The sequence below is a fragment of the Rhinatrema bivittatum genome, chromosome 7, assembly GCF_901001135.1.
Source record: "Rhinatrema bivittatum chromosome 7, aRhiBiv1.1, whole genome shotgun sequence".
NCBI lineage: Eukaryota > Metazoa > Chordata > Amphibia > Gymnophiona > Rhinatrematidae > Rhinatrema > Rhinatrema bivittatum.
Window position 1 is genome coordinate 70955285 of NC_042621.1, and position 13139 is coordinate 70968423.

General features: G+C 46.2%; 1 protein-coding gene across 8 annotated transcripts in view; it reads right to left on the minus strand.

Moving 5' to 3' along the window:
• Positions 1-13139, minus strand: part of LOC115095174 (nuclear receptor coactivator 5-like) — a 96600-nt gene that overhangs the window by 56447 nt on the left and 27014 nt on the right. The window contains exon 1 of one of the 8 annotated variants that reach the window (XM_029608501.1): positions 7866-8029. The exons of 6 other annotated variants lie outside the window; for them this stretch is intronic. The gene's annotated coding sequence lies outside the window, so the exon portion shown is untranslated. Of the gene's footprint in view, positions 1-7865; positions 8030-13139 lie in introns of those variants that run through there. One more of the 8 variants, XM_029608500.1, reaches the window with a different exon arrangement.

Genomic DNA, 13139 nt, shown 5'->3' on the forward strand with positions numbered 1-13139 from the left:
TTAAAATTTCTGTTCTCTCTTTTTTTTTTTTAAACTAGGTCTCAGCTCAGACTGTAGGTTTTGCACCCTCTCCACCTGCTAGGAGACAGAAGACTGCCAGACTGTAGGTGGCACCAGCCTAGATAAGGCGGAGTTTTATTTGTAAACTTCTGTCTCCATCTGCTAGAGGGGGGGGGAGGCAAAACCCAGGAGTCTGGACTGATCCGGGTATGTACAGGGAACAGACCATAGAATGAAGAATAGTTTACTGTACTGAATGATGTTTGTAAAAGATGCCAATACAACTACTAGCATCCTTCACCAGGAGAAAAATCGGGGGGTAAATCTAATCTTATGTATTCTCTACCTAGTTCTTGAGATACAAACTAGCCAGTCAGGTTTTCAGGATTTCCACAATGAATATGCATAGTATAAATTTGCATGCACTGCCTCCAATGAATGAAAATCTACCTCATGCATATTTATTATGGACATCCTGAAAAACTGGCTAGATGTGTTTCAAGGACTGGGTTGAGAACCCCTGATCTCATCTACACCACCATGAAATCCATGAAAAACGCCTGGAGAGCTGAAGGCAATTTCATCTGCTGCTTTTACATCACCAGGAAAAAGGGTTGCCTTAATTTCTGCTTCCCATGGGAGGGTTCTTAGAGCTCAGGCTATGTTTCAACTGTGCTGATGTCAGAGGCAGGGATCCACAGGCCGCCCCAACTGCTCGGAATGATCCTGGAGGGGAAAGGTACCTGTGCTGCCTGGCAACGGCGGTGCATGGTCCTGGTCACATCCTGGATGTGCCTGACATCTGTGGCCCCGCACCATGCTGTTTTGGAATGCAGGTCAAGTCCTCTCGCATCCACAACTGACTTAGACCACACCCCCTTATACCCAAGGATAAGATTAGTAAGGGAAAAAGTGTGTTCTGTCTCCAGCAGCTATGGAATGTGGACTGGTCTAGAGGGAAGAAAAGAAAAAAGGGATTGCTTAGAGTAGTGGCTCTCAACCTTTTTTCTGTCGGGACACACCTGACAGATGGTTCTCACATGCGTGACACACTGACCCATGATAGTCACGGGGCTAGATGTAAAAGTACAGTTTGTATCCATGGGAACCCCCTTGACCCACAATAATGGATGTAAAGCAGAATTATGACATTCCCCGTACAACTCACCCTACAAAAAAGATATTCTGGTTCTGGTGTCATCTCAGTAACAGCAACACAAACTCCAACTACCAGGCTCAATAGCCCTACTCATGAAAAGACAGCAGTTTACCACCAATGCATGTCCTCTTGAGAAAACACAACAAATAAGGCTGATACAAATGCTTACATGCTAGTAAAATATCTCATCTTGGTAACAGACACAGAACCAACCTAACATACTCCCAGGATCTGTAGTAATGCACAAACTAATCCGCACACAGTTACACCTGTATTATGGAATACACTCAAAGAGGAGCAACCCTATCTATGAAAAGGCAACACTACAAATATTAAATCAGGCCTTAAAAACCAATACACCTCCTATTAGGAAAACAGAACTAGCAAGCAGCTATAGATCCCCATACAGAACCAATTATAAAACTATACTAATAAGCAGAATAAATGTTACAAAACAGCTATGAACACAATAACACCCAATTAAAAAATTAATAAAAACTATTAAACATTCTCCAAACACCAATAAAATACATACCATCTCCCAAACAGTCTTTGACACACACAGTCACCTTCCTGAACGGTCTCTCTCATGCCATACACACACACAGGCTTCCCACTCCCATGCTCACTCTCCTCACATGCACAGGCTTCTCATGCCCTGAATCACATTCTCTCTCACATTCACACACACCGTCACCTTACCAGTCTCTCTCTCTCATGCATGCATACACAGGCTTCTCACTCCCATGCTCTTTCACACACACCCCCCCACCACCAGGCTCTCTTACATACCCAGATTTCTCACTTCGACACACATTGGTCACCTCCCTGAGCAGTCACTTTCATTATCTCTCAGATACACACACATCAGCTCTCTAACCAGTTTCTCTCAATCACACACAGGCTGACTGCTTCTCTCTCTCTCTCACTCACTTCCTCCTCCCCCCCCGAGCACAAATGGTAGCTGCAGCAGGCTCCTCCTCCAGCCCACGCAGGCCAAGAAAGAAGAATCCCATCGGCCACGGGAGGCTCATGCTGCTGTCTCCTTTCCCGATTACCAGCTGCTTCGATTGCTCGGGGGCCGATGCTGCAGCTGCCGCTATTTTTCCACGCGGCACGGCTGACATGTCAAAGCCCTCAGATTGTGCGAAGCAAATGCCACAAGCCTTCTTCCATATCAGTGATACCCTGTTGTGGTCTCTCTCCCGCTTTCTGGTCACAGTCAGACTTTAAGGGACTGGAGGCATTCGTAGAGATATCATGTTATATAGAATTGGTGGTGTTACATCTTGGCGTTTAGCATGGATGACTTTTCTCCCAAAGTCATCCAAATAACTGCCCTTCTTGGCCAGAAGGGAGTTTGAATAGAGCCTGGTCTTCCTGGCTCACTTCACTGTGGATTCAACCACCACCCATGTGTATGGCAAATGGACTGGGCCAAAGTGGGTTGAGTTTTGCATCCTGAATTTTAAGTCCATCTTCTTAGAGATGGCGAGAGCAGAGAATGGCATCTTCCACATCCTATCCATAACTCCATCTAGGACTGAGTGGGAAGGTAAAGCCATCAGGACACTGAAGATTTTTAATAGCCCATGGACTTCAGATCTAGGATCCAGCAACTTCTTGGTCTCTAGGTTCAATACAATGCTTTCTCTATAAATTTGGAATATGAAAGATCCTCTGGAGGTGATGAGATCTCCAGGGGGGTTTTCCGGTGGATCCGAGGGTATGCCTGAAGACTCTGGCGAGGAGTAAACCAGTTCCCGGTTTGGTCTAGAGACCAGCAAACTTAACTCTACCACCAGCTCCTCATCCAGTGATGCTATCCAGGCCAGAGAAACCACTGCAGAGTCCGAATCCGCTGCTTACGATCTTGAGTGAACACTAAAGTGTCCAAGAAAGTCTGCAGGATTTTGGTTATCTGGGACATTGTTTGTGAGGCTGCTCCCTGCAAGGCTTGGGAAGCAGCTGAAGATGTTCTTTTCCTCTTAATCGATAGGGATGCTTCTCTTCCCACACTGGGGGGATTCATATCGAGGAAGAGCAGCATATGGACACATATGGAGCATCCCCATCGGGAGCACCAGACCCTTTCATATTCAAGAGAGTAAAGATTCTCTCCCTACTCTGTGAACAGTGGGAAGGCTCCACAGTAGAGTCCTGTGACGAATGAAACCTGTATATCGAATGTGTCATTGTCATGTTGTGGGATCTCCCATTAGCTTTTACATGCGTTGACGCATCAGGCACGGCTGTGTCAGTAGCGTCTGAGCATGGCTTGGCACAGGGTGCGTCGGAATCCTGTCCCTCTGCTTCAAGTGCGTGGAATGACGCTCAGCATTGTGAGCTCCGCGTTGACCGTGACCCTCAGACAGCTATCTTTAGCTAGCAGCGCAGATGACTCACTCAGTGCCACAGCATCCCACTGTTTCTGCAGCCGCAACTGATGCCATATGGGCCTGTCTGGGTTTTCCACTCTTGGCCTTACCTGCCGACTGTTTCGGGCCCTAGGCCCTTTAGTCTTACTAGACGATGATTCCAGAGAAGAGTATTTCTTCTTGCGGTTATTCTGCTTGGGCTCCCAGCCTGGGAAAGTCTGAGCAGAGCATTGAAAGGGGGCAAAAGAGCCTGATGGAACCTCCTCAGACTCCCAGAGCCTTGCTATTTTTGTGGCTCGCTGCCCTGGGTCCTTGAAGACATCCTGCCACAGTCTCAGCAGGAAGTCTGATCGTGAGTGGGTCTCAGGCATAGATAACAGTCATGTCTGTCAGTCTGTGTTGGACATAATCTTTCCACATTGGCATGATTTAAATCCAGGCTCTTTTGGGGCCACTGGAGCACTGAAAAGTGCCATTTGGGGTTCAGTGAAGTGAAGTGAAATTTAGTCAAAAGGAAAGAAAGGCAAGAGAGAAGAACCTGCGACCGTTGCTGCAAGGGAAAGCGAAAAACTGAGGAAAGGAAGTAAGTACCACGCAGGCATGCAGAAGCAAAATTCTTAACATGCTAAGAAGTTTCCGCATCGGGCCACCAGGGGGCACTCCCAGACAGCATGGCTAATTCAGCCTGCTTATCTGCGGGAAAATACAATCAATGTACAGAATATATACTAGAAACTGACAAACCATTACAGTACATGCACCAATATAAGGAAATAAATATCAGAACGATAGCATGAAATTAAATATATGCAATGAGAAAGTCACTCCCAATGGAAACCCAAAGCGGAAATGCAAATAGACTGTCCAAACCCTTTGCCTAAGTGTTCAATGCCCAACACTAACAGTGAACCACGAAGGGGGAATGACAGTATTAGACAACAGATGTGCCAACCAAAAACTAAGATTCTCTGATTCATACAGGGAAGAGTATTGGTATTAAAGGAAAGAACTATAAATCCCAGTCAGAAATTAATGGACTTAAATCAAGGAAACTTTCCACATTAAATAAGAAAGGAATGAGGACTCAATGAATGTCAATCAGGGGGAAAAATGCAGTTAATAAGTTAGGTTCTTAGTCAAGCTCATGTTTGAAAATGGGTTTGGGGGAAGAGGGTCCAAAGGCAGGATTCCTCATTATTCAAAAGGAGGTATCAATTACACAGAATGCCGATATACCGTAAATAGCCTAAACCAAAAGTACAAGGAAGCTCTTGAAAAAAAATAAATAGCCAGAACCTGCCACATCTACTAACTGGTACCTGAAAGCAAGAGGTAGTAACTTTCTCCACCTACATATTTAAGCCAAGACCTAGTTTTTGAAAGCAGAGGGACTGGAACAGTACTAAGTATGAATAGATCCTGAATTCTGACTAGAACTTTGCTTTCTTTTTATGACCTGATTTAGTGAGCAAGTGGGTGAGTGGGGTTCCATTTTCTGAAGAATGATTAAAGAGCGAGCACCCCAGAATAAAAGGGTCCTACTGAAATCAAACCAAACTGGATATCGCATCAGGCCCACATAGTGAGAATATGTACACATATCTACATACATATGCATATAAGTGTATACCATATACATTCATTACACAGAGGAAAGACTGGAAAGAAGGGATGACAGAAGCTGGGGAAAAAGGAAGAGGGAAGAATGAAAGACCTGGGAAGAGAGATGGAGCTGAGGGATCAAGGTGAAGGTATTAACAGAACTAAGGGGTAGATGCTGCAGGGTGAGTTGAAGTGGTTGTACCAGTGAGGTAGGAAGGGAAAGCCTTAAGATGTACTAATACAGTACTTGCATAAGAGTTATAAAAATTTTGCATTTAACTTTTCTGTATTGCATTTCAAAAACAGCTAATGGAAAAATCCATACAGCCATCCACATCTCCTGCTCAGCTTTATAATTTCTTCACTTCCCTCAGAGATCCTCTCTGCTTGTCCCATGTTCTCTTCAATTGAGACTCTCCTTACATCTACCCCCCTACAGGGAAGCTGTTCCATTCATTGATCTTCTCTGTAAAAATGATTTCCTTAGGTTATTCCTGAGTCTACTCCCTTTCAACCTCATCCCATGATCCCTCATTCTATAAATCCCTGTTAAAATAAGTCAATTTCCTATACATTTAGACATTTAAATATCTTCAATGAATATATCTGCCCTTTCCTTGCATCTTTACATTTGTCCCCATATGCAGTATGACTAGGTACCTTCATTTTTAAATTTATTTTTCCCCAAGAATTTCAGTATTTATTCCAACAAGAACAAAAATGTTATTCATGAAGAAAAATTACAAATCATTTTATGCTCTGTTTTTTATAAGAACAAAAAAAATGGGAGAGAAATCCCACACAAAAAAAAAATCAAACCCTGAAAACTAAGGTCCCTATTTATGATGAAAATCAATGGCCATTTTTGTATCTGTCCTCTAGATTATAACCAGAGTAGTCAATTTGCAAATGATGTATCCAGAAATGTAGCAGTTCTCCAAATGTGATCTCAAAGACTTATACAGGGCCACCTCCATTTTTCTGCTACTCCTTTCCCTATGCACCCTAGCATCCAACTAGCTTTTGCCATTGTCTTGTCCATTTATTTGGCCACCTTAAGATCATCAGATTATAGACACCCCTAGATCCTGCACACACAAGAACTTCACCCCCCTATGCTATATTGTTCCCTTGGGTTTTCTGCAACCCAAATTTAAGAACCTGCATTTTTCAGTATTCTCTTCGCTGCCAGACTAGATCATTCCTCAAGCTTCACTAGATCCTTGATGTTTTCTGCACCTTCCAGAGTATCTAACCTGTTACAGATTTTAGTATCATCAGTAAAAACTAGGTATCATTTTACACAGCGATATTATGTTTACATAAATGTACAGATTTTTTTTTTTGTACAAAGCTCCTTCTAGGGTAGCCAGGAGCCACAGATTATTTTTTCCCAAAACCTGATATATGTGCACCCTCAGTCTGGCCATTAGGGGTCACAATTGTAAAAGATAACACTCCCTTTCCCTAGCGGTTATAAAGGCTGCTTCTGTAGCATCCCTAATAGGCTGGAGAACCGATGCCTGGCTCAGGAATCAATTCCCATCTGCAGTCTGGTAGTACATAGAAGTTCCACTGAGCCTAAGTTTATGAGAAGAAAAACTTCCAAAATTCTTACTGTCACAAAACGTGGAAAGACAGTGGAACTGTAAACTTCAATGACCAAAAAAAAGAGGTACAACTATAAAGTATTCCCAAGTAAAATTAAACTAAATTAAGGAACTAGTTTCAGCCAAGGTTTTGAAAGGAGATAAGTACTGATAGGTAATGGTTCTAATGCTCCCATTACTCTATTAAGATCTTCAATTTATTATTAACTACCCAACCAAAGGCAGGTACAAAACATTCAATAAGAATTACCATAAAAGTGTTATAAAAATAAAATAAAAAAAAAAACACACCTACAGCATCCCAAATAACTGATAAAGTAGGGGGAAAAAATAACAGGGCTGGCAGGGATCTTTAAAGAACCGAGGATCAATTTTGACCCAGAAAAAATATTTTAAGACTCCTATTTGAAGGGCTTTTCAAGTTAATATGCGAGTGTCACCAAAGGTGGAATATACATTTAACAAATAGAATTATATATGAATGTCTGAAAATCAGACTATAAAAATAAAATAATAAAAAAAAAGATATAGCTGCACACACGAGAATCAGTAGGCAAGCATGCAGCAATTAATGCTGTGACGGTTGGTATTAAATGTACTGCGCACCGCTTCGGGCGACTATGTCGGGTTGGCGCTATAGAAACAAAAACATTTTACGTACAAAAATGGCGAATAAAAATACGTTTAGTGGCCAAGCTACTAAAGCCTGGCAGTAAATATCTTATTTTCGTAGCCGAGCATCACCTACGCCAACAATTCAAATTGAGGCCGGCCATGCTCCGGCGCCTCGCACGCTCTGGGGAGAAGGGAAAAAAAAAAGCCCGAAGAAGGTACCCGGGACAGGCGCTGCCGGACGCTCTGCGGTCCGAGTCCCGGGGGAGGGGAACCGCAAGAGCGGCAGCACGGAAGGGCAGAGGGAAGGGGACGTGTGTTGCAGGCCCCGGCTGGTTCCTTTGTTTGCTGGCCCCGGCTGTGATTTGGAAAAGCGCGGGTAGGCTAGAGCAGGCCCGGGGGCCTAGAGCAGGCGACAGAAGGGAGGGGGTGGGGGGGGCCGAGGCGTGAGGAGCTGGAAGAAGCCGCCGCCGGACGAGGGCTCGGCCCCGGAGGAGGACTTACGGTCTAGAAGCGGCTTCCGTAGTCACTTCCCCGGGAAAGGACGGGACAGGCGGCCCCCGCAGTGCTGCTGACACAACACGGGCGTCGGTGAAAAAGAGGGCAACGACGGCACCAAGACCCCTCAGCCTGCGGCAGAGAGCGAGACTCCGCGGCTCGACCGCCTCCTCACAGCGCCCTCTCTGGTCGGGCGGGTTAGTGCCGGCTGGCGCTTGCTGTGACGGCGAACGGACCGGGTGGCGCTTGCGGAGCCTCCCTCACAGCGCCCTCTACCGGCGGGCGGCCTCCGCCTCCTCCCTCAGCCTTTGGCAGGAAGATTGAGCGGCCCGGTTTCGCCACACATGGCCGTGGCTCAGCTTAAACCTTTGAAGCAGGCTATCGGGAAAACTCGAGTCTTGCCTGCGGGAAACTGGTGAGCAGTGACAACGAGGCGGGTAAAACTAGTATTGCTCGGCGAAACCTGAGGGTCTGTGGTACAAGAGATGCAATCATCAGTTCCCAGTTCCTCTATGCCAATTCCCTACTCTTGTGTTTTCCACCTGGCTGCACCATAGGCTTGGAATAGTCTTCCTGAGCTGATACCTCAAGCTCCTTCTCTTACCTTTATTTAAATCCTGTCTGAAAATTAACCCCTGGTTGTCCCGCTTGCAGCCTCATTACGTTCTAACTATTGTCTTACAGGCCGATACAGTAAAGTGTGCTCCAGCACTGTTAGCCCGCGTTTGGCCGTGCGTTTTCGATGCGCTATTTTTACCCCTTATACAGTAAGGGGTAATAGCGTGTTGAAAATGTGCGGCCAACCCCCCCAAACTAATAGCGCCCGCAACATGCAAATGCATGTTGATGGGCCTATTAGTTATTCCCGCACGATACAGAAAGTAAAATGTGCAGGAGTTAATTTCAGCCTGCACCGGGAAAGTGTACAGAAAATGCTTTTCTGCACATTCTCCGACTTAATATCATAGCGATATTAAGTCAGAGGTCCCAAAAAGTGGAGCATACACAGAGTTCTGGTTTTGAGCCTCATTGGTAAAGTTACTCACACGGCAGTTTCTCCCGGAAGGTGACACAGAAGCTGGAATTGAGGCAGGCCCTCGAGGAGCGAGTACCTGGTTCCAGGGAACGGCTCTGAGGAAATAAAGTTGATGTAGGCAGCGGTTTCTTCCAAGCAGAAGCGATAGGTTCAGGCAGTGAGTGAGGGAACATGGCCCTCAAGGAGCGAGTACCGGTTCCTGATAGCGACCTGAAAGAAAAGAGAGAGGGCCCCGAGGAGCGGGTACCCTGTTAGGATAAAGTCCAAAAGTTGGAAAGGCAAAGTAGCTAGGTATGGAGAGCGAATCCCATCCGTATGGAGTTCCTGAACCTTGCTAACTCGATTAGATAGCAAAAAGTGTAGGGTTTTGTATCCGGGATGCGTGACATCATCACAGGGGGACGCCCCTGAGGTTCACGCCAAAGAGAGAATAAGAAGCAGGGCCGCGCGGTGCGTGCGCCCTATGGTACCTGGACAACATGGCGGGATGCAGCGCCTAAGCCGGACCGGGGATGCTGGAGAGGACAGCAGGCAAACGCCACGGCAGCCAGACGTCCATCAACCGTGGGAGGAGTCGCAAAAAAGGTGGGTGGAGTGGAGACGTCAGGCAGCAACAGTCGTAACAATGCTAATCCTGCCAAATCTGAAAAAAGTCTAATTCTGGGGAGATAACATTGTCTTTTCCTGAATTTAGGATCGTGAGGTGGGAGGGGATCCAGAAGTGTCCTGAGGCAGAAGAGTTCCTGCAACCCTAAAATTTATCTACAGTCCTATCATACGTTCAAGATCGGACACGGCGGAGGCAGAATCTTGACAAAGACACAATGTAGCCCGGGCTACCAAAACACAACAAGAAGCAATTTGTAAATTCATCACTACCTCAAATGCTTACTTCAGGATGGCCTTAATCCTTCAATGTCACACCTCCCTCTAGCGGGATGGTGGTATGTTTCGTGAATGAATGCACCAAGGCATCCACCTTAGGGAAACAACTACTTTCTGGCTGCAGATCCATGGGATAAAAACCTGCCAAAAAAGACCAACCTCCTTTAAAAGAAGCCTCTGGTGCACTCGATTTCAGATCAATCAACTCCTGGATTGCATGCAGAAGGGCAAAGAAACAAGAAGCCTTGTGCAGGGTGCCCAAAATGGGATCCTTCTTCTGCATCCTTAAGGAAAATCGGGCACAGCCACTCCAAGGGTCTCCAAGGACTGAGAGATCAAGCTTGGTAACTCATATTTATGGAAGAAAGGGAGAAGAGTTCTAGAAGGTTCCAAATCTGGGGGGGGGGGGGGGGGGATCTCTTCTGCCTCTGCGGGAGAGCCACTGCCATTATCATCGGTCTCATTCTGATCTATCTGCATTTGAGCCTTGTCAGACCGCGCTGTGCCAAAAGGCGCTTGACCGTGGGGACAAGCAGAGGAGCACTCCGTGTGCACGGACCGAGCTTGGCAGGCAGTGCTGACTCAGAAGACCGTCCCTGAAGAAAGATCTGCAATACCTGGAAAAATTATACCCAGGAAAAGGAGGACAGGTCCATTCCCGGTCCCAGAGACCTGAAGCTGATATTCTGAGTGTCTCCCAACAACTCGGTCCGTGGATCCAACCGAGGGAGGGTAAATTTCTGCTGTGCCACTCTTGGTGCCACTGTCCTCCAACCGAAGAGATGGACCATCGTCAGCAAAATCAGAAGGAGGTAAATCTCCCCGAGCATCCAGGCAGTGCTGACACAGGCTTAAAGACAGCTCCGGCTGAATGGCTCCGCTTTTGAATGCAGTGCAAATGGATGGGCGTTTAGGCTTCTTTGCCATGGGTGCCATGGTTGTAAGCGCCTAGATGATGTGTGTATAAAACCCGCACCCAAAACAGACACACACAAAAAAAGTGTGTGTGCAAGTATATGCGACTAGGTGCGTGTCCAACTAGGCATCCAACTGGGTGCCCGGCGCTGCTTAATCGTACAACTGAACGCCCAGGAGAATGCCAATGGCCCATCGAAAGAAAAGGCACAAAATCCCCTCACGGCCTACTACGTGCCAAAAAAGGGAGAAGCCTGGAGAGGGGCCTAGTCAAATGGCTGCGCAACCTGCCGACCCTGCTCTACCTTAACGAACTCCCCAGAGACTTGAGTGGGACGGCTAAATGTTGAGGTAACAGACCCGGCTTTTTTTCTTTTTTTTAGAAAGGCAAAACAAACACTTTTACCTGAGCTCAGCCCTCCTTAGTTGAGAACTGGAACAGGTCCTGGCTAAGGGGAGGGAAGAGGGCTAAAGCCTTCACCACCAAGCATTTCTCAGCCTGCAACTGTTATTGAATTTTTTATTTTTTTTTTTTAGGTCCACGCCAGTCAAGGCTCCTGGTCTGAGGGCACTCTAATGAGGGAAGGAATGCATGGTATCACCTCAGGAGGCAAAGGGTGTTATATAGAGGTCTCGTCTGTCCATTATTTCCTTTCAAATCCTTCTTTTTACTAACAGGCAATCCCCCTGAGGGGAAGTGCATCTCCACATTCTGCTGGAGACGGAGAATACTGGCTGGCTGATGTCGAGGTGGAACTCTATGGCCATGACATCAGCTACATGAGTGCCTGGGTTTCTGCTAAAACTTCTAGTTATTATTTTATTTATTTTATTTTTATTTTAACACTTTTTTATACCGGCATTCGTAGGACACATCATGTCGGTTTACAGTCAACTGAGAAAGGAAATTACAAAGAACAAGGGAGGGGCTAACTGGGTAATACAAAATACCAAGGAAGAGAGAGTTAACAGCAAAATTACAACTTTTGCATTCAAGTTAGGGTTAAGTATGCAAAGGAACTTATATACAAATTAAACGAGGCATGTACACTTGAGAAATTGACATGTGTGGGCTTATTTACAGTAAGGGGAGGCAAGTGCACATATGTATAGTTAAAAGCTAGAGGGGGGGGAGAAAGTAGGGAGGGAGCAGGGGGAGAGGGGCGGGTGGGGTAAAGTGAAAAAGGGGTAAGGTAAGGCACGGGTACTTTGAGGGAGGGGTTACTAGGGGGTGAGAGGGAGGGGTAATAGGGGTATTAGGGGTATTGGGGGTATTAGGGGGCTAGGAGTGTATTGGGAGTGTATTAGGAGGTATTAGGTATTAGGGGTATTAGGGGAGTGTATTAGGGGTATTAGGGGGCTAAGAGTGCAAGGGAAGGAAGCAGGGAGGGGTGATGGGAAGGAGAGTGGGAGGACAGGGAGGTGGTATAAAGGCTGAGCGTGAGCTAAGGTGGTTCGTAGGACAAAATTAGGATTGAGAGGAGTTGGGGTATGCCTGTCTAAAGAGCCATGTTTTGATTCCTTTTTTGAAGTGGCTCAGGGATGGTTCTAGGCGGAGTTTGACGGGGAGGGAATTCCAGAGGGTGGGGCCCGCAATGGAGAAGGCTCTATCCCTGGTAATGGTAAGGTGCCCAATTTTCAGTGAGGGGATTTGGAGAGTGCCAGCAAGGGAGTTTCTCGTGGGGCGATTAGCTTGACGGAATTTTGGCATATTTTCAAGCCAGGGTGAATTGTTATTGTATAGCGTGTTATGGAGGATGGTGAGTGTTTTGTACTGGGAACGGAAGGCGATGGGGAGCCAATGGAGGTCCTGGAGTATGGGAGTGATATGGTCTGTTTTTCTGGTGTTTGTTAAGATTCTTGCCATGGTGTTTTGGAGGATTTGGAGGGGTTTAATGGTGGATGCTGGTAGGCCTAAGAGGAGGGAGTTGCAATAGTCGAGTTTGGATAGTATAGTGGTTTGCATCACAGTACGGAAGTCGTGGGCGTGGAGGAGGGGCTTCAGTTTTTTGAGGATTTGAAGTTTATAGAAGCCCCCTTTTAGTAGAGAATTAATGTGGGATTTGAAGCTTAGTTGATTGTCTAGGGAGACTCCTAGATCTCTGACACTGGGAGGTAGTGTGTGAGTTTGTGAGGCGTTTTGAATCATTTGATGGATTGAATCGATTGGTTGATTTGCTATGATAAGGATTTCAGTTTTAGAGGCATTGAGTGCTAGGTGTAAATTGGAGAGGAGGGAATTGATGGATGTCAGACAAGATTCCCAGTACTGAAGGGTTTCATTGATGGATTTCTGGATGGGAATGAGTATTTGGACGTCGTCTGCATATAAGAAGAATTTTAGTCCAAGTTTAGAGAGGAGGTGGCATAGTGGGAGTAAGTATATATTGAAAAGGGTGGAGGATAGAGAGGAGCCTTGGGGAACGCCTTGTGTAAGGGGAATG